General features: G+C 39.8%; 1 protein-coding gene across 1 annotated transcript in view; it reads left to right on the top strand.

The window, feature by feature from the left end:
- Nucleotides 1-11,079: 11,079 nt before the first annotated feature.
- CDH6 (cadherin 6) overlaps nucleotides 11,080-21,527 on the top strand; it is a 112,991-nt gene continuing 102,543 nt past the window's right edge. Inside the window, exons 1-2 of the mRNA XM_031552694.1 lie at nucleotides 11,080-11,232; nucleotides 11,359-11,506. The gene's annotated coding sequence lies outside the window, so the exon portion shown is untranslated. The remainder of the gene's footprint in view (nucleotides 11,233-11,358; nucleotides 11,507-21,527) is intronic.

Here is a 21,527-nt window from a genome sequence, read left to right as displayed (position 1 = left end):
AATAAATAAAATAAATAAATAGATAAAATAAATAAATAAATAAATAAAAAAGCATAGAGATTTCCAGACCAATTTTATACTCCCCAAGGGCACCAGAATAGTTCAAAGAAACTTTGTAAAACTTGTAATGGAAAGCAGAAGAAGAAAGTTAAGTTACCAATGCAATGAAATTGCCTCATCAAACCTCCATCAGCCAGATGTATATAATTTTTCTTCTTCATAAAGAAATTGACAGTCCCTACCCAGATGATGCTGGAGAGCCCTCTAGGTGCAGAAATACCCACGTCCACATGCCTTGTAGCCCTCATGACTACCACCAAAAGAACAGAATAAACCTTTTGTTATGCTCATTCTCACAGAAATAAAAGGATCTGAAATACTCCAGGTGGAGAAAACCCTAGAAAACTCTGCTGCTTTAGAAGTAGTGTTATTTTGTCTTGGAGCTCAAATAAATTTGAGAGTGGATAATACTGGCTGGTGATAAAGCTTAAATCATAACAGCCATCATTCCCTGTGAGCATCTCTTATTCCAAAACACGCATACATGGATCTAAAATGTAAAATACTGAGCTAGAGGAATTAATCTCTCACCTTCAGGTGAAAGGCAATATACAAAAGCAAAGAAGGGTAAAAATTTTAAGAAATGACAACTTTGTAGGATAAAGCTATAAAACAAATAAAGAGTGTTAGGATTGCAGATATTCCAGAAGAGTATAAAGGGAAAGACATCTCCAGCTAGAGATAGACCTTGAAACAGACCTTGAGATTTACGGCACTAAGAAAGAAGCAGGGAGAGCACCTATGAACTCCTGCAAATCGAATGACTTAAGATAACTAGGGTACTTGAAGTACAACTGCACAAGACTCACTCAGTAGAGCTAGAACACATGGTCAGCCAGCAAAGAAGCCCATATTTCTGTACAGAAGTGTTTCAAGAGTGATGAAAAGCAAATATAAACTCTTCATAAAACCATCCACAGCAAAATACCTCATGAAATGCCAAGCTATTCTGTGCAAGCTGTGTGGTAGACATTAAGAGTTTCCTAGATCCAACTCTGACAAAAGCTCCTCTTAAATGAACTCAATTATTCATGCAGCCCTTGGGTAAATGAGCAGAAGAATTCCAGCTGAGATTAAGGTATAGGATATGGGTATTTTGCATGGTGTGATCCTACAGACAAAATACTGTCCTGTTCTGATGTCCACACTACAGGGGGGGATGATAATAAATTTACAAAGATTATGAGAAGAGCTGCTTGGATGATTAAATGCACTGAAACACATGCCCTATGGTGACATTTCCTAGCCTAATGACAAGAAGATTGAGGTGTGATTTGATCAAAGGTAGGGCAGCACTACCTGAGGACTCTTTGTAAATGTCTCTTCATTATCTAAACTTAGCAAACAAAGAATAAGAAAAGCTGAAGTCTGAAAGTTGAAACTAGGCAAAATTCAAGCCAGCTGTAAGGCAGACATTTTTTTTATAGTGAGGATAATTAACCATAGGAGTATTAGAAGTGTTACAGGATAAAATGTCCATCAATGAAAATGTTTCAGTAAGAATGGGATGTCATAAAAGATATTTATTTTTGTATATGTATTGGAAACTCAAGTACTATTTAAGTCAGTTAGGAAAATCCTACGGCCTGCATGATCAATCAGTCAAAACTCACAATATGCAGCTCACTGCCATCTATGAAGTGGGCTTGTTTTCCTTTCATTCAGTGTTATTTTCATTTGTTGAACATGTCCCTAAAGGCTGACAGTGGTTAGGTTTTATACAGTGCTTACTGGCACAGTCCCACATCTCCTAATTATCAGAATTATAGAAAACAAGGAGATGCTCCTTCCCACCATCACCCAGACTCATAAATTACTCATAACTACATATTATTCTCATTTTGGTTCTTTTCCTGGATTGAAGTAAGAAGAAATACCCCAAAACACTCCACATCTTTGAAACTGCAGCACCAATAGTTGTCCTTGGGATCGTGGCAGTTATGGCAACAAATGGTTCACTGGTCAAGGAGAAATTAACAGTTCAAACATTTATAGGACCATATGAGCCAAATAAAGCCACAGTCAGTCCTGGCAAGAACCAGATAGACACAAGCAGTCTTACAAATTCTATTAGCAGAAAGCTATTCATCTCTACTGGGAGAACTTATTTAAGTCTCTGAGAACAAATTACCTTCAAATGTCCCAGTAGTTAGCTAAAACTGCACGTGATGCAGCAACAAAGCGAGTTTCAAGATTAGACTTCGGAACACCAGTTTGAAGATCATGTGTTTGGAAGGTGATTTTCCCAGGCTAGCAGGGAAGCTGAGCACCTTCTTATGGCTGTGGCCTTGGTGTCTTTGAGCACTGATGAGTGGGACGTTATTGAACTAACCAGCTTTGCACCCATGGCAACTACAGTACCCTAAAATATGAAAAATGCTCGTATGACAGAATTATAGTATACTCTCCAGAAACAGTATAAAAAAAAAAAAAAGACATTCTATTTGAAACATTTACATTTAAACCAAGATCATATCAAAAAAACTACAAACTAAAAATTCAGGTACGGATGGGATAATAGTTTTAAAAATATGGCATAAAATGAGTAGACTATGCCATATTTTGTCCTAAAATCTGTATAGATCAAAGAGAGACAGATAGACATAGTCTTAGTGTGTGGCATAAAACAAACAAAAAAGTAGGTATGGTCAAATTTGCTTAATTCCTTCATGTTCTTTTTGTATTAAAAAAAAACACCTAGAAAGAGCACCTGGGAAGCCAACTGAACTTCATAGAAATGAGCCTAACTGTGACAAAAATTTTAAGTCCCAAAGCAGCAAAGTATTTCCAGTAGAGCTTTATTTAAACTAAAGCTAAATAACCCACTGGTTCTCAGATAAGCTTAATGAGGCCAAAAGAGTAGTATCTCACCTCTGACCCAGCAAGAGGTAACAATATCTGTTACTCACACTAAAGAAAAGATCCTGCTGACTCTGCATGTTGGAAGCCTATTTCATTGATAAATTATGACATAACCATTCTTGCCAGAGCCTTACTCCTCAGTTGCAAGAAGTTATTCCTCAAATTATTCACGTAAATCAGGCCAGATTCATTACATGTCAGCTTTGCACAGACCACCCCGGGCCACTCATTGGTACAAGTACAAGGTACAGCACTCTCAAGATCTCTTTTTTGCTGGAAACTTTCCTTAGATCAGGCTGCGATGTTCCCATCACTTCTTAATAGCATGCACTTTGGTGGCCACTACTGATAAGAGTGGATTAAACTGCTTTACACCTCCTCCTCTTGGCTGCATGCTCACTTGCCACGTTATGAGGAAGCGTAAGGCACAACTGCTTCAGCCCCACTGGTGCAGAGTCAGCATTAATACCACTAAAATGAGCAGCTGTGGGGCTTGGAGAGCGCAATGCAGAGTTAAAGCTGGCCATATTACATAACAGCAGCAGCAGACTGCTTACTTGGATCTGGCATAGGCTCAGTTCTTGGGCTTACAAAGCTCGTGTCCAAATCGTTGAACAGCTTGGGTTCTCACCTGCAGACTGAATTGGAAAAGGAACAAACTTGTGTTGGGATTTCCAATAGCTATTCTGACTGTCAGGTGCATTTGTACAGCTAGGAACTACAATTTCTGGAAATTTAAAACACGTGCCTCATTTATCATGCAAACTACAGATAAAAGAGCTTTATCTCCACAAAATTACATAAAATTCTATTAAAGTGAAACTGTTGCCCAGACAGATCACATGTTTAGGCAACTCTAATACTGTGCAACACAAACCCAGGCAGCCTTTTCTATATTGTACTCTGGTTTTGTTTCAAATCTGTTTTGCAAAGTGATTTTGCTGTTTGTGTGGGTATTCCTCTCTAAGACTTTGCCCTCACCATAAACATGAACTTATTAGCATCATCTAGAAATATCTGACAAAAGGGAAAATACTACAAGAATCTCAAACTCCCGTCTATAATCACAAACTGAAGAACAGCAGTTCAGATTCCCAGGTCCAAGGCAGCATCATGGTGCTTTTGTAACTACTTAGCAGGGTGGTCTTCTGAACTATTCAAAAATAATAATAATAATAATAATAATAAAATCTGAGAAGGTATTTTATGAAGCTTTTAGATTTTGCAGATAACAAATGGCTTTTCTTGGCACCCTATGCTGACTGCTGCTTTCTAAGAAACTGATCCTGTTAAGACTCTTCCCCCAACATTAGGCAAGTATTGCAGCTTCAGACATGGTTTCAGCATAGTGTAAAGATACTTAACCTATTTTCTACCCAACTAATAGGAATAGCAGAGGTAATAGACTTGTCAAATTAACATCCAGGACAGCATATGATACTCATTCACAGAGAAGTGACTCCAATTCAAACTAGTTATTTTGTGATAATATATCAGATGGGCTCAATACAACTGTGCTAGCAGACTTCAAGAAATCCTAAATAAAGTCTGACTATAAATCCACATACCTTCATTTGCTCTTGTCCCTGTACTCCTTATGGACTTCAGCACATGTATTCATATATGAGCCAGTCTACACAACGAGCTGGATAAACACAGCAGGATACACTTTAGCACAGTATGCTTTCCACCTGCTTTGTGTTCCAGATACTCAGTTTGCTCAGGTGGCAATAGTCTGTATTAAACACACCTGCATGCACTCACAATCTGCATAGCTGCAGGGTGCTACAGAACCACCAGGAGTTTTAACCTCCAGTGGCTCTGCTGCACCTTTCCACCTCTGCCACTGGTGCCTCTTCCATCTCCCTTCAGCTCCTTTCTGTTATTTTTTTCATTTGAAACCCCTGGGAGCAGTGAAAATCCAAGTGCTGTGCAAACACTTTTCACCTTCCCTCATTTCTGATGCATAATATTTTGGCACCTAGGATTTGCTTGATTCAAAGTACTTGAACAAATAATGTGGGGAAAAAAAGCACACAAACAGAAATGAAATTGCTTCCTGGCTGGAAGTCCTGCAGTTTGTGAATCACTGCAAACTGACAGATGTGTACAGAACTATCACAGTTTGCACAGAAGCATTTATCTGGAAGTAGATGTTTTCTTTAGAACGGTATTCACAAACTTGTAACACACCTATGCAGTTTCCTTAGAAATTCTTCCTTTTCTGCTATTTTTATCCACGCTACTTTAGTTTATGTAAAAAAATTCTTTTAAACAACTCGGTTTGTAAAAACAGGGGGAACTTAAATCAGTGAGAGATGTGAGGGTGCTCCACTGATTCTCCCAAAAATCAAAATCTGAACTTAAAGCTTTGTTTTGAATAAGCTAAGCCAAACTACTTTCTAAGATACAGAAAACTTGGTATAAATTTGAACTTGTCAAGTGCAATCACCAAGGCAGAAGAGAAATAAAAGGAGGCTGTAATCAAATTTCCATCCCATTTGCTGCAGCCTTAGAAGTAGGACTGTCACTCTAGGCTTGCTTCTAGTCCTGCAGCTCAAAGATGCAGACTACGCCCTCCCTCCTTCAGAGAACATGCCCTTTTTTTTCGTCCACACCTGGTTCTCTTCAGGGATGTCCCAGCTCTTTGCACCCAGCCCATACTGCAGTCTCCTCTCCCCACATAGTCTCAGTTGTTCACAGGAAAGAAGCAAGCTCCAGCTCTCCCTGCAAAGAGCTTCCTCTAGCCTTGTAAGTGCCTTCCTGCAGAACTGTTACCTAACACAAAGCAAACACTCCACAAACTAGCTTTTGTCAGACAGATGATGATGATCCTTGTGGGCATAAAGATTCTGAGGAACTGTTGTGGTGATGGTTAAGAAGAGGAGCGAGAAACATTATAAATGCTGGCAGATTAATTTCTTTTTTTTTAATTCCTCTGTTGTTTACCCAGATGAGGCTGTCATCTAATAATACTGGGGCAACAGCCAGCTCCCACAAATAAAAAAATTCAGATAGTTCAGGGGCACAACGGTTGTGCACCTCTAGTGAGCTTGATGCTTCTCCCACCATAAAAAAGAGCATGAATATTTTGTGATGAAGCTACAGTGAACTGAGAAAATTCATGGTACCTGTAAAGTGCTGGGATATCACGGTGATATTACTTGTGTGAATAATTCAACAGATAGATTAATTTTCTTTTTCGCAATTGAAATTCCTGCTTAGCACACACTTCCTTTTATTTCAGTTGATAACGTTCAAATCACCTCTTTTAGCAGTCTCCTATCCTTAACCTCTCCACTTAAATTTATAGTTGGAAATGACAGAGCTGTATAAATAGATATTGCTTTGTTCAACTTACTCCATGCTGCAATCCAACTGGCAGGTTAGGGCCTGACTCCTCAGAGTCCCCAGAAGAGGGGAGTGGGGGCAGCATTTCTACTCTTCCCATGAATAGGTGACAGCCGAAAGAGAAGGATAACTGCAAAATAGCATGCTTTAAGCAGGTGCTGCTCCTGCCATGGAAGAAGTGTTTCTTGTTCCTCTCTCCACTGTGGAGCAGACCTCCCTGCTGCAGCGGGTGCAGTGCCCTGAAGAAGTATGTGGATTTGTGTCTTCTCAAGAACAAGGTCTGCTATTTTAATTGCAACTTCATCCTCCTTTCCTACACCACTACTGCTATTGATGGAGTGAACTGGTCCCTACTCCATGGATGTGGAAAAGCCTTGACAGTCATTAAAAGTTTGTCACAGCACTGAATTGCCCTTGGTATGCATCACACTCGCAGTTGTGGAGCAGAAGTGAAGACAGAGTTGTTCTGAGCACGACAGAAGTGTTCCTTAGGTGAAGGTCTTTTGGTCTCAGTGTTTTAAAAAAAGGCTAATTTGCAAGACTACAGATTGTTTATGTCTTGTTATATACAAAAGCTGCTCTGAAAATAATGCTTCTTATTTTATTATGTTGGCCCACAACAGAGGCAGATGTTGGTGGAATGGAAGAAGAGATTGAACCTTCCCACAAATATTCTGTTACATGTCATTGCCATGTGACAGATGGCAGCAGGGGGGCAGTCTGACAGAATGGCATCTGACATGTAAGTGTGTATGAAGTAAAAGGGGTGTAATTGAACTCTGTGCAAAAACAAAACAAAACAAAAAAAATGGCACCCATTGACAGTCATTCATTCATTGATGCTTTCCGCACGTTTATGGAAACTAAACAGTGGATGTGAACACAGTGAGGGAGCAAATGGTGAGTTTCAGCAGCGGTGGCAGCAAAATGAAAGACAAGTCATATTTTGGATAGCCATGCAGATTTTTTTGAGTACAGCATGCAGACTCTCGTTCATTGCTAGCAAAAATGCATAGCTAGTGGTGGTGACTATGTTGAAAAATAGTGTTTTATAGTTGAGAATTTTCTCAATCAGATAGTGTTACTGTGCTCTTTGTAACTATTGCAGTTTCCACAGAAATAAATAGGAGGCATTATTTTCAGAGCAATACCTAGTAAAAGCGTAGGCCTTCTAGGAGAATAAACAATTCCACTCATGCATGCCATATTAGAAAAATAAGTTGGTACAGTTTAACTTGTCTTTAGGTGGAGATGAAAAAAAAACAAATACTAAGGCAGTTTCTTCTTAGTATATTAAGAAGGTTGAGCCCTGGCTTTCTTTGAAAACAGAATTGGTGACAGTTGGTATAAGTTACAGTCATTCAAACCATAACAGAAAGTGTGAATAAAGACAGAAATAGGGGGGGAATGGAGGGCTGGGTTTGTCTGTGTTTTTTTTTCAGATTTGAGAGTATCTATGCAATCAGTATACTATCCTACAATCCCTATCAGTAGGAACTTGCAGATACAAAATAGTGAGATGGATTTGCTTCTTACCAGTGAGTCTGTTTGAGAGACAGCACATATTTCCGAAAAAAAGATCATTGTAAGGTAATATAGAAGGATAGAGAGAAAATGATTTTTTATCTGCTACAATGTGATCATTAATATTATTTTTTTTAACTGTGATTAACAAGACAATAAGACAAGTATGTCTTGCAGCCCAAGAACACTTTCTAATTGATCACAACAATGTGTCAGGAGTATGGGTGTCTAGCAGTGTTTCTACAACCTGCACAGTACCAGGGGACAAATTACTCAGGAGGAAAAAAAGTCTTTGTCTATTTCTCAGCTTTCTAGTCAACCAAACACCCCATTAGAAAGCACCACATTTTCTTTCAGCTTTTGCCCTCTCCATACCACGTCTTTGATCCAACACTGTGGATAACTCAGTGTTTGAAGGTGAAGTGTAGAAAGTTGATGAGTTTATTCTGATTAAAAGACAATAAGGATCTGACTTCAAAGCCTTTACATAAACAAAATAAACAGAGTCACTGCTCAAGATGACTGCCACTATGCTGAACTTATGATTCAAAGCAGTGACTTTCAGTATTAGGAGGAAATAGGATGATGGAGGCCCTTCTGCGTATACCAGACACTTTGAGCTTTTTGTTAACTTTCAGAAGTTAACTTTTTGTTAACTCTCTTCTGTGTGGTCTCAGAAGAGAGAACAAACAAAAATAGTATTATTTCTGCTGCAACTGCATCAGTTACTGCAATTGACAATGAGAGAGGAAAAGAAGAGTGACCTCTTCTGCCCACTGCTCATCAACAGTATAAAGGCTTAGAAAGACTGAGGAAGGGATAACATGAGATACCGCTTTGCTACCATCAGATCCAAAAGAAAGAAAATCATCATAGTATTACATGCCCCATTAAGAAAAAAATATTAAATGTTATTCATAGGTGTATTATATGAACTGTGGTGTGATAAAATCTGTGATAAAATGCAGAGTTGTTACACTATGAAATGAAGAGTATCTTGATCAGCTCACACATGAATTGGCAGATTACAACCAGGGGACTCTGTATGGAGCTAAATATCAACTCCAGTGCATTGTAAACAATTGTGGCAACATTGAAATATCACTGAGTTTGCACCAGGTGGATCTCATGAATGCTCACACAGGAACAGAGAGAACATCATATGCAAGTTTGTCAGGAAGTATTGAACCATATGAGGCTGAAGATTACAATTTCCTGGATCACATTATTACCAGAGATGAGAAGTGGTGTCATCACTACGAGCCAGAGTCAAAATGGCAGTTCACAGAGTGGCAACATGTGAATTTCCCCATGGAAGGAAAAGGTCAAGACACAGCTCTCTGTGCATAAAGTGATGTGCACTGTCTTTTGGGATAGGAAAGTTGTGATCCTTCTGGATTTCCTGGAACCTGGACAAACCAGCAGCTCTGACTGCTAACATCATGATGCTGACTAAGCTGAAAGATTCAACTTCCAGAGTGAAGTCAGAGAAGACAACCTTTCTCATGCAACCTTTCTCATGTCCTTCATGTAACTCCAGATCCCACACTAGTTTGAAGACCATAGAGCATATTGTCAGTCTTGGCTGTAGTGTCCTACCACATCCACGCTGTGGTCCAGATTTGGCACCTTCTGACTTCCAGCTGTTTGTGCTGATGAAAGATGGACTGCATGGGCAACATTTTCCTAGCACTGACACTGTAATAGCAGCTGTGAAACAGTCGTTCATCTCCACTAGTGCAGATTTTCATGAGCGTAGCATGCGGATCTTCTTTGCTGGCAAAAGTGTATAGCTAGTGGTGGTGGCTGTGTTGAAAAAATACTCTTTTGTAGCTGAGAACTTGCTCTATCTAACAGTGTTATTGTGCTCTTTTTATCTGATGTAGTTTCCATGGGAATAAATAGAAGGCATTACTTTTGAAACAATCTATGTACATCAGAAAATGAGTGCCTTTATTATTCCAGCTAGTTTCTGTGTCACTGCTGGAAGATACTAATTTGAGATCTAATAAGAAAAATAGGAGAAACAATTCCTTTGCTGAAAGGATGACGAACAAAACTGGTAAAAATTTATTAGAATAAGCAGAAATAACTACTTTTTAGCCTGTTGTTATGGCTAATTCTTTGGGACACTGAACACCCAGCTTCCAGTCTTTGTAGCCCCAAGCAGAAGATATGAGAGAGAAAATTCTCAGCAGGGGAAATGCGATGTGACCTCACTGGGGCTTTCCTACAGAGATGATAACACCAGCTTTTGATCATGACAAGGTACCCTGCAAATATGCTAGTTAGCTAGGATCTGCTAAAAATTCTATGTTTGTGAGTGTGGCTTTCTTGCTTTGGAGTGCCAAGATCACACAGAGTTGTAATTGCAGTACTAGTGGGAGAATTGTACAATATTTACTGGATTCCCATAACACAAAAATCAGGCACAAAGAAAAAAATCTGGAATCCTGGGGTTCCTTTTAAAAAGGATGAAAGAACAGTTTAACGCCCAAATAGCACTAAAAGCAAGAGAAGTTTGGCACCCAAATCTAACTAGGGTAAATGTTTATGTGCAGTCACAGGCTGTTTTAATTGCAAAAAAGTGGGAAGAGTCATAGACGAGCATGAATCACAAATTAAATACTACAAGATTAATTTGCTCCATCTAGAGTTTTTGTTTTAATGTAAATAAACATCTCTTATCCTGCTCAGCCTATTTTAAGACGGAGACTGTGCAGTAAGAAATGCCAGTGTGACAGAGCACTGTTCTGAAGATGCTTATACCTCTGGGAGCGATGCTGCAAATATGCACCATATTTATCAACTCCGACAGGGAGGAGTTGCCAGAGAGCTGGAGACACGGTGGTGGGGTCAGTACAGTGCCCTGCTCTGCCTGCAGGATGCACGGGGAAAGCTGGCAGCACGCGCTCTGTATCACATATGCTCATCTGTAGGAGCTCTTGGTATCTCTACAGTAATGGGTAAATTGTCACGCAAGTTGGGGAAAGGATTTTTGGCCGGCTCTAATACTGCTTTTCTTTAGCAATTTGCCCACAGAGTGAAAGTGGCAACTGGCTGCTTCTAATAGGCAGCTGTTACAACTGGTAGATGTCAACAGGAAAAAGCTTCTTGGGGAGGGAGAGCTGGTGTTCTCTGCCACCCTAAAAGCTGTGCCAAGAGAGCAACTTTCCCATAAAAGGGAATGCCGCAGCTCAGAGATTCTGCAGGAAGATTTTGTGACGTGCCTGGCACGGCATCTGCTAGGGTTCATTCCCAGTTGCAAGACAGTGCTGGTGGCTACCAGCAGGGGCCAAATTCGGCTGGGTGTCTCAGAAACATCAGGGCAGCCCCTTTTAGCTCTTAGCTCAGTTCATGACACAGATAGAGATTCCTTTGCACTTTGAGAAGCAACTACTGAACACGGCAGCAGCATTCACCTCCTTAATTGATGTAAAGTCTTTGTACATGTCATTTTTTCATTTCAAGGTTTTGAATTTCTGAAGAGAGCTCACCTGTCTCCTCACTGTAATATTCCTGAACCTCTTTTTCTATTGATTATTCCTCTATTTCTCACAGGTTTCAAAGAAGAGAAATGCATCATCAGTTTTTCTCTTGTGAAGCTCCCAAGAAAAGAAGTATTTCCTAAATCCTGAACCAAAGAAGCATAAACTAGTGAGTGCAAAGGCAGAAAAAAGCAGTAACATTCTGGAGATAAAATGCAAAGGTAAGAGAAGGCTCCTGCATGTGTTCTCTCCTCCTAACACACATAAGAAAGTCATTGCAGTCTTTAATTGCTGCTAAAGGTGGAGAAAATAGAAAGGTTGAAGAAGAGTATCAAGAAAGAAATAATGGAAACCTGACCAGTGACAGGAGCTGATTACAGTTGGCAGACTGTATAGTTTCAGATTCATGCTGTGATTTTGGAAATAAGTCCTGTCCGGGATGCATTTTTCTGGAATATCCCTAAGGAATATATATCAGTGATTCATCTAAGCAGCCACTGGATATCATTACTGCTCTACCAAAAATGAAGATAAAATAACAATCTGGAAGAAATAAAAGAAACAAGTGTCCCAGATTTTCTCTCAAACTGTAGCAAAGAGATCATAAGGGTGAGTAAGGAAAGGAGGGGGGAAGGAAGAGAGGGCTGAACTTTTCATCTGCACATCCTCAGTTTGCCTTTAAGCTGTGCACATCTAGTTTACTCTTGTCAGAAGCCAACACCACTGTACTTTGTAGCTCTTAAAGAAAGAGATAATTGCCTTTTTCTCCAGTCACATGCTCTCTAATACAGAACTTTACTTTTTTTTTCCTCAGTCCTACACAGTAGGACCTCCATCACTCAAAATAGCATAAGCTTTGCTAGAGATGTTAATGTACTAACCAAAGCAAACACAATGCAGAGGCTCTGTCAGGTTTACATTTTGAAGTTCCTTTTAAACTCAGTATATTTTTTTTTGTCGTATGAACAGTAGCCAATTATAAATTATAGCTCTCTCTTAATGCCCCATCCCAGAAGTTCCTATGGATGAAGTTTCTATCGAGCGTGTGCTATACTAGGTCGTTTTTATATCTCCGAATAGTTGTTGAATATTTTCCCTATCGTGTAGTTCAGCTAATACATACTAGTCATTTGGGAGAAAACAGAAAAAGGGAATTAATTCTAGAAAGAAAGAGCTTTATAAGCTTTTTCTTCCTTTTTTTTTTATTATTCTTATGAGTCAAAGACATGCCAAGAAACATATTTTAAACCGTAGTATCAGATACTCAGCTAGACCTTTAGCAACAGTTCACTAATGTACATCAGGTGCCCCATAGGCTCTATCTAGTTTAGCGACCTGCAAGTTTAAGTAGAAGACTGTTATTGAAATCAGTATTCTTATATATAAATGTATAGCTGCTCCAAGAGAATATAAATACCTACTACAAACCAAATCCAGCCTAGACTCTCTGAACCTTGTAGGAATTAATTGCAAGAATTACACTTTGGAGCTTTTAAAGTAAAAGATAATTGCCTCTTTTTCTGTCACGGGCTTACTAATACAGAACTTCAGTTTTCCAAATCCTCCACAGTGGGACCTCCATAAGTCAAAGTAATGTAAACTGTGTGAGAGATGCTAATGTTAAGCACTACAAAAATATTCAAATGGGCTATACAGTATTTCAAGTGTGAAAAAAAGCCTGTGGGTTCAGGAAATATTTCTTCACCCGATTCAAGGAGAACATGTAAACAGGATTTTTTAACCCTCCGCAGTTCACAAGGGGCTTACTGCAAAGCATCTCAACATCCAATTCAAAGATGCAAACAGTCATCCCAGCCTTGGGGGACTACTCAAGTGCCCAAAGTTCAGCCTGTTTCTAATTAACTTGCAGAGCTACAACCCCAGTCAATAAACCAACATTTTAGTCACAGATAAACTTATCATCCCCTGAGTGTGAACAACTCATCCTTGCCAGGAATCCAAGAGCAGCTGCTGCCTTACTCAGCTTTACCATGGGTGCTTGTTAGTCTACTTATTTTCACCCAACTATATGTGTCCTGTTCTTACAAAAACCCACTCGCATCGCTCTAATTCCTGCTAAAATGTTTCCCACACTGCTAGAAAGTCCACTGAATAAGAGATTAGGAAGAAGATCGGCTTGAGGATGTTTAGCTCTCTCCTTCCAGTACAGTAGCTATTAACAGTAACTAGGTATATCATGCAGTATTGGAATTCCTAAAATAGCTATAGGCTGAAAAGACAGTGAAATGCAGAAAGCAGAGCGTTAACTCCCCTATGAATTACTATCACAGTTTGCTACTAATTGAGAAAGCAAATAAAAAAGGTCCTGACAATATGCTCTTTTCTAGTGGGGGCTATTCTCATTAAAGGCAGAATAAAAGGTTGCCGCTTCCCCTTCCAACTGCAAATCCTTTACTGCAGAGCAAATGTTTCTCTTCTTCTAAGGAGAAAAGACCCAAAATTATACTAATACCAGGCTAGGAAGCCAGCTGTATTATGCAGTCTCAATATTTTTGTTTGACTTCATGGCAACTTGCAGTGAGTTGCCAATGTCCTTAGGGGCTGTACTCCAAATGTTGCCCATAGGTGTAGTTGTGAAACTCTGAATGAAAGGAATCATAAAATATCCTGCCAAGAGTTTGGCTCCTGTTCTTACAAGTTCCCTGAAAGGAACAGGGCTTGGGGGAAAGAGGACCCAGGATGAGTGGGCAACTGTGCATGCAACACTAAAGGGTAAGGAGGATGGGATGCAGGCAACAAGCAAGGGGCCAAGTAAGCTGGAAATTTTCGAAAGGCTGCTGCTTCCAAGGGAAAGCATATTTATTTAAAAATACTGCACAGGCATTCCTAGCCTTTCTGTTGCAATCCCACCTTCATCTGAAATGCAGACATCCACTTAAATTCAAAATACTCCTGTCTTCTTAAGATTGAGATTCAGATTAGCATCTCCCTCTTACAGAAGCAACTTTTACACTTAGAAGAGGTAGAGACAAGAAATTTATTACAGTATTCTGGTCACTGGACTCCAAAAACTGGGATCACAAAGAGGTCTCCAATGTCTAGTCCACTTAGTAGGAGCCAGGCACAAGGAGCTGCAATTTCCACACTTCAGATGAAGGCTCTTGTAAGGAAGGAGATAAGAAGAATTTTGAAAAAGAAGAAAGCAGAAGAAAAATGTTTTGTGGAGAATAACAAGGTAGCCCACATACATTTCATCGTTAAGAGTTCTGTTAGCTCCTTGCCTTCAGCCAAAGATTGGGAACACCAAGTTACGTCACTTATATAAAGTGTCATGCACAAGACCCAGGAAACTGCAGTGTAAAAGGTGTTTGTTTTCTCTGGGATGGCAGTATCACTTGGCAAGTAGGAAAGGGAGCAGTATATCTGCTGATTAGCTCAAGTAAATGCTACTACAGAACTCTAGTTTATTTTGTAAATTCCATATATAGCTAGCTATTCTAGAGAAATATCTTTCACAAATGTCCTGGAGTCTTTTCATCATTTTAATTACTGTGCTGCTATACGGTTTTTCCAAAAAAAGTGAATGTATCATTTAATGTGTTATTTGATGTTATGTTTTTTACAGTAATATAGTCATTTAAGAGGTTCCCCAACCTCTTCTCACCCACACATACACATTTCTATATATATAAGTGTATATGAGCATGCATATGTGCAGGTATATACATGCAATTGTTCATTATTTCCTCAGATTTTCCACTGTACTTAGTGGAACTCAGAGTACTCAAATAATCTAAATAAAAAATGATCATAGCCAAAGTTAGGTTTCCAGTGACTTCAGTCTCAGTGACTGATAATACAGTACATCCCATGGGTAGTTTTGGTGACAGAAGTCCGGAGAAACATGAATTGGGGCAGAGGTAGGAGTAATTAGACCCCAGATAGAAGAGAGAAAAATGACATAAACTATTTTGTAAAGAAAAAACATAATGTGGATGTAAAACTTTAGCCTAAGGTGCGTAGCGCAGAATTCAGCCTTGGTGTAACCTCTAAGGTCACTGCAATCACACAAGGCTATATGAATCAAAAAGTAGAGAAGATGGGGGAATGAAAAGCACCGCTTTTTAGAAAACTACTCCAAACTGATCTGGTATTGTTTGTGTGGATGAATTAACCTCGTACATGCATATATGAATCAACAGTATTATCAGGAGAAATTAAGATTTGGAATAAGTCATACTCCTGAGAAAGAGGAATTGATGTACTAGGGAGAAGGAGTGACCTGCAGTTCTCAGCATTATTTATCTGAAAAGTGAGAAAGATATGCCTGCACTGAAACTTTTGGTTGGAACCAGATGCAGCAGGGCACTGTGAATAAGAGGATAAGACACTAATGTGAGCTGGAGTGGAACAGGAATGAAGTTTGGATTTCTCCCCCAGATCTAAACTGACCTGCTGCATGAAGTTTAACTCACTTCACCTCTTCATTTTCCTTTTCAGCATTTGCCTTTCAGCTCTTTTTAGGTGACAAATCCTTCAGGCCAGAAAGTGTGTGAGTGAATGCACCAGGATTTTGATGTATTAATTATTTGAATCACATTTTTAGTGCTTTTTATCCCATTGTGCTAGGTGCTGTGCAAGAACAGATTGCAAGGATTGTGAATTCTCTAGAGGTTATTAAAATATAAAGTATGTTCGTGTCAGACTCACATGCAAGTTATTACTGCACAGCAACTAGCCTACATCAGCTGAAGCATAGTCTCTGCTCATACAGGCACACTTAGGAGCAAATGGAAGATAATTCTTTTTAGCTTAGTCCAGAGTGAACAGGAATGACAAAATCACGTTACTTGGTGTTCTCTGCCATCTGAGAGTGCACACAGCATTACTGCAGCTCTGGCAGCAAGGAGAAACTGGTTAAATCATGGTAACTTACACAGAAGGTTTGACCCCTACAAGAGGAGTGAATTGATGGATATAAACAGACAAGGAACTGCCAAGAATGTGAGCTTCGCAAAAATAATAGTATTCATAGGCCAAATAGAGCACATTGATAGCAAATGCTGCTCTGCAGAAAAGATCTGTGAGTTCCACAACAGATTAAAGGGAAGGTTGGGTTTGTTTTTTTGTTTTTTTTGTTTTGTTTTGTTTTTCCAGAAAATGAAGCATTTATTTAAAAATACTTATGTGCATTTTGTAAAATACTCCCAAAGCACCCAAAATTTTGACAGAGCTGGCAAAACAGCACTGGCTTCTAATTTTACTGCAGTGTCATCACACGTGGAAAGAAGTAACAACAAATTCTGACTAGTGCCTATGATTAACACCTCCTACAGCAGCAACATCAGAGGACCACTGATAACATTTTTCATCAGTTGCAGGGAAGACATCAACATCCAGACTGTGCCCAAATGACCTACAATGAAACTTGGTCACGAACTGATCCCACTGTGTAAAAACTGCTCGGCTGAAGAAATGTACTCTTGATTTTCATTCACCACTAGCTCACTTACCCTAATCATGAGAGATTTTGGTTTCAATGACCATAGTGGTTGTGATGTGTTTATTGCCATCATGTTTCGAATAGAAGATGCTTCTGTCCTTTCAGATCTCTTCTATGGCAAGCAGAAATACTAACTGCTTGTGGGAGTGATGATTATAGAAGTTATAACCTGTTGAGGCAATGAAACTCCCAAGGCATTAGCTGCTATTTACACATCTTGTTTGTCTATGCTCACGTTTTTATGCTTCTGTCAGGAATGATCAGTCAGGTTGGTAATGCAGAGGTGAATGACTCCTTACTGTCATGCTTAACAGCAGAGTCCCCTTGTAGTTTTTGCAATGAGTGAGGGCTGAGACCTGAAGATCAAAGGTCTGGTGCAGCTGAACATACCTAAATTATATGTATATAAAATATATCTTCCATTCTTTAGATTATTCACAACACAATTCTGTAATTACCAACTCCATAAAAAACAACAGCTGTTCTTGTGATATTTCACTACCACAGGAATTAGGAGAGGTAAGAAATTCAGAGGTGCGTGACAGCTTTGAAAATATCTATTTCAGTATGAGTTTCACTGAACTAGAGTTTGTTTTTACCATCCATAGACAAAAAAGTAATAGACTGATGCCAGAGCAAACACTAAGGGAGGTCCATGGTGGCCAGGATTATTCAGTTTCAAAGAAATTGCCATTTTTTCAAGAATAAAAGGTGCTAGTTTGAACAGTTCAGAGGTGCACAGAGTAGCAAAGAAATAGCTAGCATGGTAGAAAATTGAATTTCCAGAACATGGTTTAAAAAAAAATCTCATCTAAAATTAAAACTTAACAGAAATTCCAGGTTATTAAGAGAAGAAACCAAAGAAGTAACTCTTTTCAAGGAGAAACCAAAAGTGTTATAATTTCCTAATTACTGTTATTTCCTGACTTTCACTACTGAAATGAGAAAAGGTGCTCAAGAGGCCATGACACTTTGGGAACCAAAAGAACTTGGAGTTTTGAGTGTATTATTTGGGAAACATCTGAAACATTCAGACAGCAAGTATGAGGAATCAGGCAGATTTCATAATACTTCCATGAAAACAGCAAGAGTTGATGAAAATGTGGCTTCTTTGTTCTTTTATGCCTTCCAATTTGAAACCTTTTCACCATAAAATATCAATGGCATAGGAAGGATTACTTCCTCACAAGCCACAAATCAAGTAATCATCTACTTCAATAGTTCTTGAAGGAGGTAGAAAATATTACAAACTCAGCTTAGAATGAAGAATTTAGAGTTGCTGGAATAGTCTCTTTCTTCTGTTTTGTGAACATGATTGCAAGAAGGATGTCAACTAAGAATGAAACTATTGAGAGAAGGAAAACAAATATGCAACATAGAGTTGTGAGCCATCACTGGGATACATCCTGCAAACCATCATCACTTTGCCAGTGGTCCAGCAGACCACAGGTATGAACAGGAGAGGATCAGAAAGAGGCTGAAGTTTATGTTTTCTTTGTATTTGCAGTGGATTAGGAATAGAAACATAGACAGGGTCAGGTTCAGTGCTGTGAGAAGCATGTTTAGATTGAGAAATAGTAAGTGACAACATCTTATCTTGGCTTCTTACAACTGTCTGGCTAATCTTCGATTATTGCACATGGATCTACAAAACTGGATTTAGAGACTTAGAGAATATGCAGCATTCAATCTTGGGTGGGAAAAAAACTGAGAATAAATGAAAAAAATATATGGTTTAGGCTATCCAGGAGCTCATTATCTTCTTGATCCTTAATTTAAGACTCTGAAATTAAAAAGCTGTGAACGTAAAATGAACAAACAGAAAAGGACACAGCTATGCACCATATGGTTTACCTGTGGAACTCATTAACACAAAAGGTCAAAAGTGTTAAAATGTAGATTTTTAAAGATTTTCATGGTGACCATGTATAGCACCAGTAATGACGTGATACCAAGTTAATAGTTTATTCTATCTCAAAATTTTTAACATCAGCTGATTGCTTACCAAGTTAACACAATTTTCTCCCCTTCTCTTGCAGTGCAATGATATTGTACCTCTATTTTGGAGGGGATTATTTTTTTTTTTCCTAGAACCAACAACCAAACATCTGAAAATAGTGAGAAGTTCTGTTAGACTGAGGTTTCTCCTTTGCAAAGTCAAAAAAGATTCCTACACATTTTTTGAAAATAAAAAGGGCTGTGAAAATTCTGAAGTGTCTGATTCATGTGAGAATTGACAAAGTGATACATTCAGATTGTTTCATAGATACTGCAGTTGCTCATGAACTGTAGGTGGCTTTTCATCAGCTTCAGGAAGTTTCTTCTTAGTCCTTAAAGCCTACAAAGAAATCTTCTCTTTTTGAAAGCATGATTTCTGTGGAATAGCCTAGACAAAAACATTATGCTCCTAGATCATGCTGCATTTTGATTTTTTGTTCTGATGGCTGAGATTCGTGGATATTTTGGCCACAACCTGTAGTGTTTGGTCATACCATAGAGACTGTTGAGGCAGAAGTTGCCACTTTGGATCTTCATTCTGGCTAACTCAAAGTTGTGTCTATACAAGGGCAGGAATAGTTGCTTCACAAACAGCCACAAACAAGATAGGTTTGAAATTGCATGTTTTACATTGAGTATGTACTCTGATTTTCAATTATTAGACTGGTTCAGGAGCTGGAAAAAAAAAGGTTTTATCTAGTTTCCAGAGCTTTATTCATATGTATTAAGTGTAACAACTCTAACCGCTCTTTGTTACACTCATAAACATTCAGTTCTCCTTTCAATCTTCTTAAATTCTCTACTTCATGACAGGACAGTACATTTCAGCCACTGCTGATTTTGATTAATTTTCATAAGCCAAGTTGAGCATTGCTCTCAGCTAATGTGTCAGCTACTGGACATTTCATGGGCTAATGGCCTGATCTGGTCTGGGAATTCTAATATCATTACAGCTGTCAACAGAGGAGGGTCGAAGAGGGAGGGCGTCACCTTGACAATGTCTCTCAAAAATGAAAACAAGTCTTCTTCACACAGCTATAGATATAAAACGGTCACCCACAAATTCATATCATTAATGAGAAGATGTATTTAAAAAACCAACAATAACAACAAAACCAGTACACACTTTGGAGAATACAACAGACCCTGTATTAATCTTTCCTTCTTGAAAAAAATACAGAAGTCCAAATAGGATATAAATAGTCCTGTTCTGAGAGAAAGAACAAAAAGAAAATAAAAGCCTAAAGCAGCCTTATTAAGGCTAACTATAATGAGACACATCCAGGAATGAATAATGCCCAAGGAGACCTCAGAGTCAGAGTGGACACTGAATCAAATGTTGACAATGCAATATGGCAGGGAAAAAGGGAGCCTGCAAATGTGGTCTGTCATGAGGGAGAGAAGGACTGTATCCACGAGGGACTCCTGGGAATAGTCTGCAAATGCTCACCGAGCTCCCGAGCCATCAATGCCAAAAAAAATCATAATGAGGGAACTAGAGGAAGTTCAAAGAAGAGCACACAGTTCAGAATGATCTGTGTGCTGAAATTAACCAGCTGTATGGAAAGACGGAAACATCTGGAGAAGTGCAGGGCTACCAAGTGGCATAAGTTGAGTCCCTAAGAATACAGAAGGCAGAATCCAGCCTCTTCACACAGCTTTGGCTTTTGTAGGCATCATGCAGAGCCCTTACAAGTCTGATTTTGTGCTGAGGAAGGACTCTGTCAACAGAGCTACTGTAGGGAATAGCTTGGAGGCTGCCTTAAGGAGCCCGGACCCAGAGTCAGGGATAACAGCTGTGCTGTGGAGATGGTGCTGCAGCACCACAGGAATTACAGTGCAAGCAGAAAGACAGTTACCTGAACTTCTGGTGCTCGGTGTATTTAAATTACACTGAAAGCCTTGAGATGGTCCAGGAAGGGGAGGACACAAAGGTGGCTGAGAGCCAGCACAGAGCCATCCTTAAGATATTCAGCAAGCAGCAATTGTGAGAGCTGGGTAAGGGGGTGGGAAAAAGAAGAGGGGGAAATGAAGGCTTACGATTAAGTAGCGAGGGAAAAAAGCACATCATAAAGGTCAAACCTAAGGCTGTGGAGAAATGGTGAGGGGAAAACAGCAGAGCTGCGCTTCCTGCAACACTGGCCACGAATCTTAAGGGGACGCTGTGCAGCTCAGCTGCAGCGGACTCTTCTCAGGTAAATACTAAATTGGTAGGCGATTTCCTTTTTGCCATTTTATCTTCAGATTAAAACACCTAAAGCCTTGCCGAGGGCTGGGGGTGCGTGTGCGCAGAGGGGCTGCACAGTCCCTCGGAGGAGCCGAGATCTCCACTTTCTGCAAGAACGCGCGCAGCTCGGGATGGGGGCCCCCAGCGAAGGAGGCACCGGGCAGCTCTCCCCCCGTACTTCCCATTCACATAGAGACCGCCACGTGCGATCACCTCCGCGAGGTGCGTCTCCATTAATAATTCACTGCCATCCTTGATTCATCAAGTCCGGGAAGTTCCCAGCAAGAGTGGGAAAAGAGCAGGCGAGCATCTCCGCTGCCAGCAGAAGGACTTAGGAGCGGCTCCCGGGATGAGAAACCGCACGACGCGAACAAGCGAAGTGCGGTGCGCCTCTCTCTCCTTCTTACCTCCCCGCCCCCATTCCATTCTGCTTTTCACTCTCACTACGAAGCCACCACCTCACGCACGGAGCAGCCCTCGGGTGGACGGGGGAATCGGCGGCACAGCCCCGACCACATTGCTCGCACACCGCTGCCTGCCCGCTGCGCACCTC

Source organism: Meleagris gallopavo, chromosome 3, assembly GCF_000146605.3.
Source record: "Meleagris gallopavo isolate NT-WF06-2002-E0010 breed Aviagen turkey brand Nicholas breeding stock chromosome 3, Turkey_5.1, whole genome shotgun sequence".
Classification (NCBI taxonomy): domain Eukaryota; kingdom Metazoa; phylum Chordata; class Aves; order Galliformes; family Phasianidae; genus Meleagris; species Meleagris gallopavo.
This window is presented reverse-complemented; position numbering and strand designations above follow the sequence as displayed.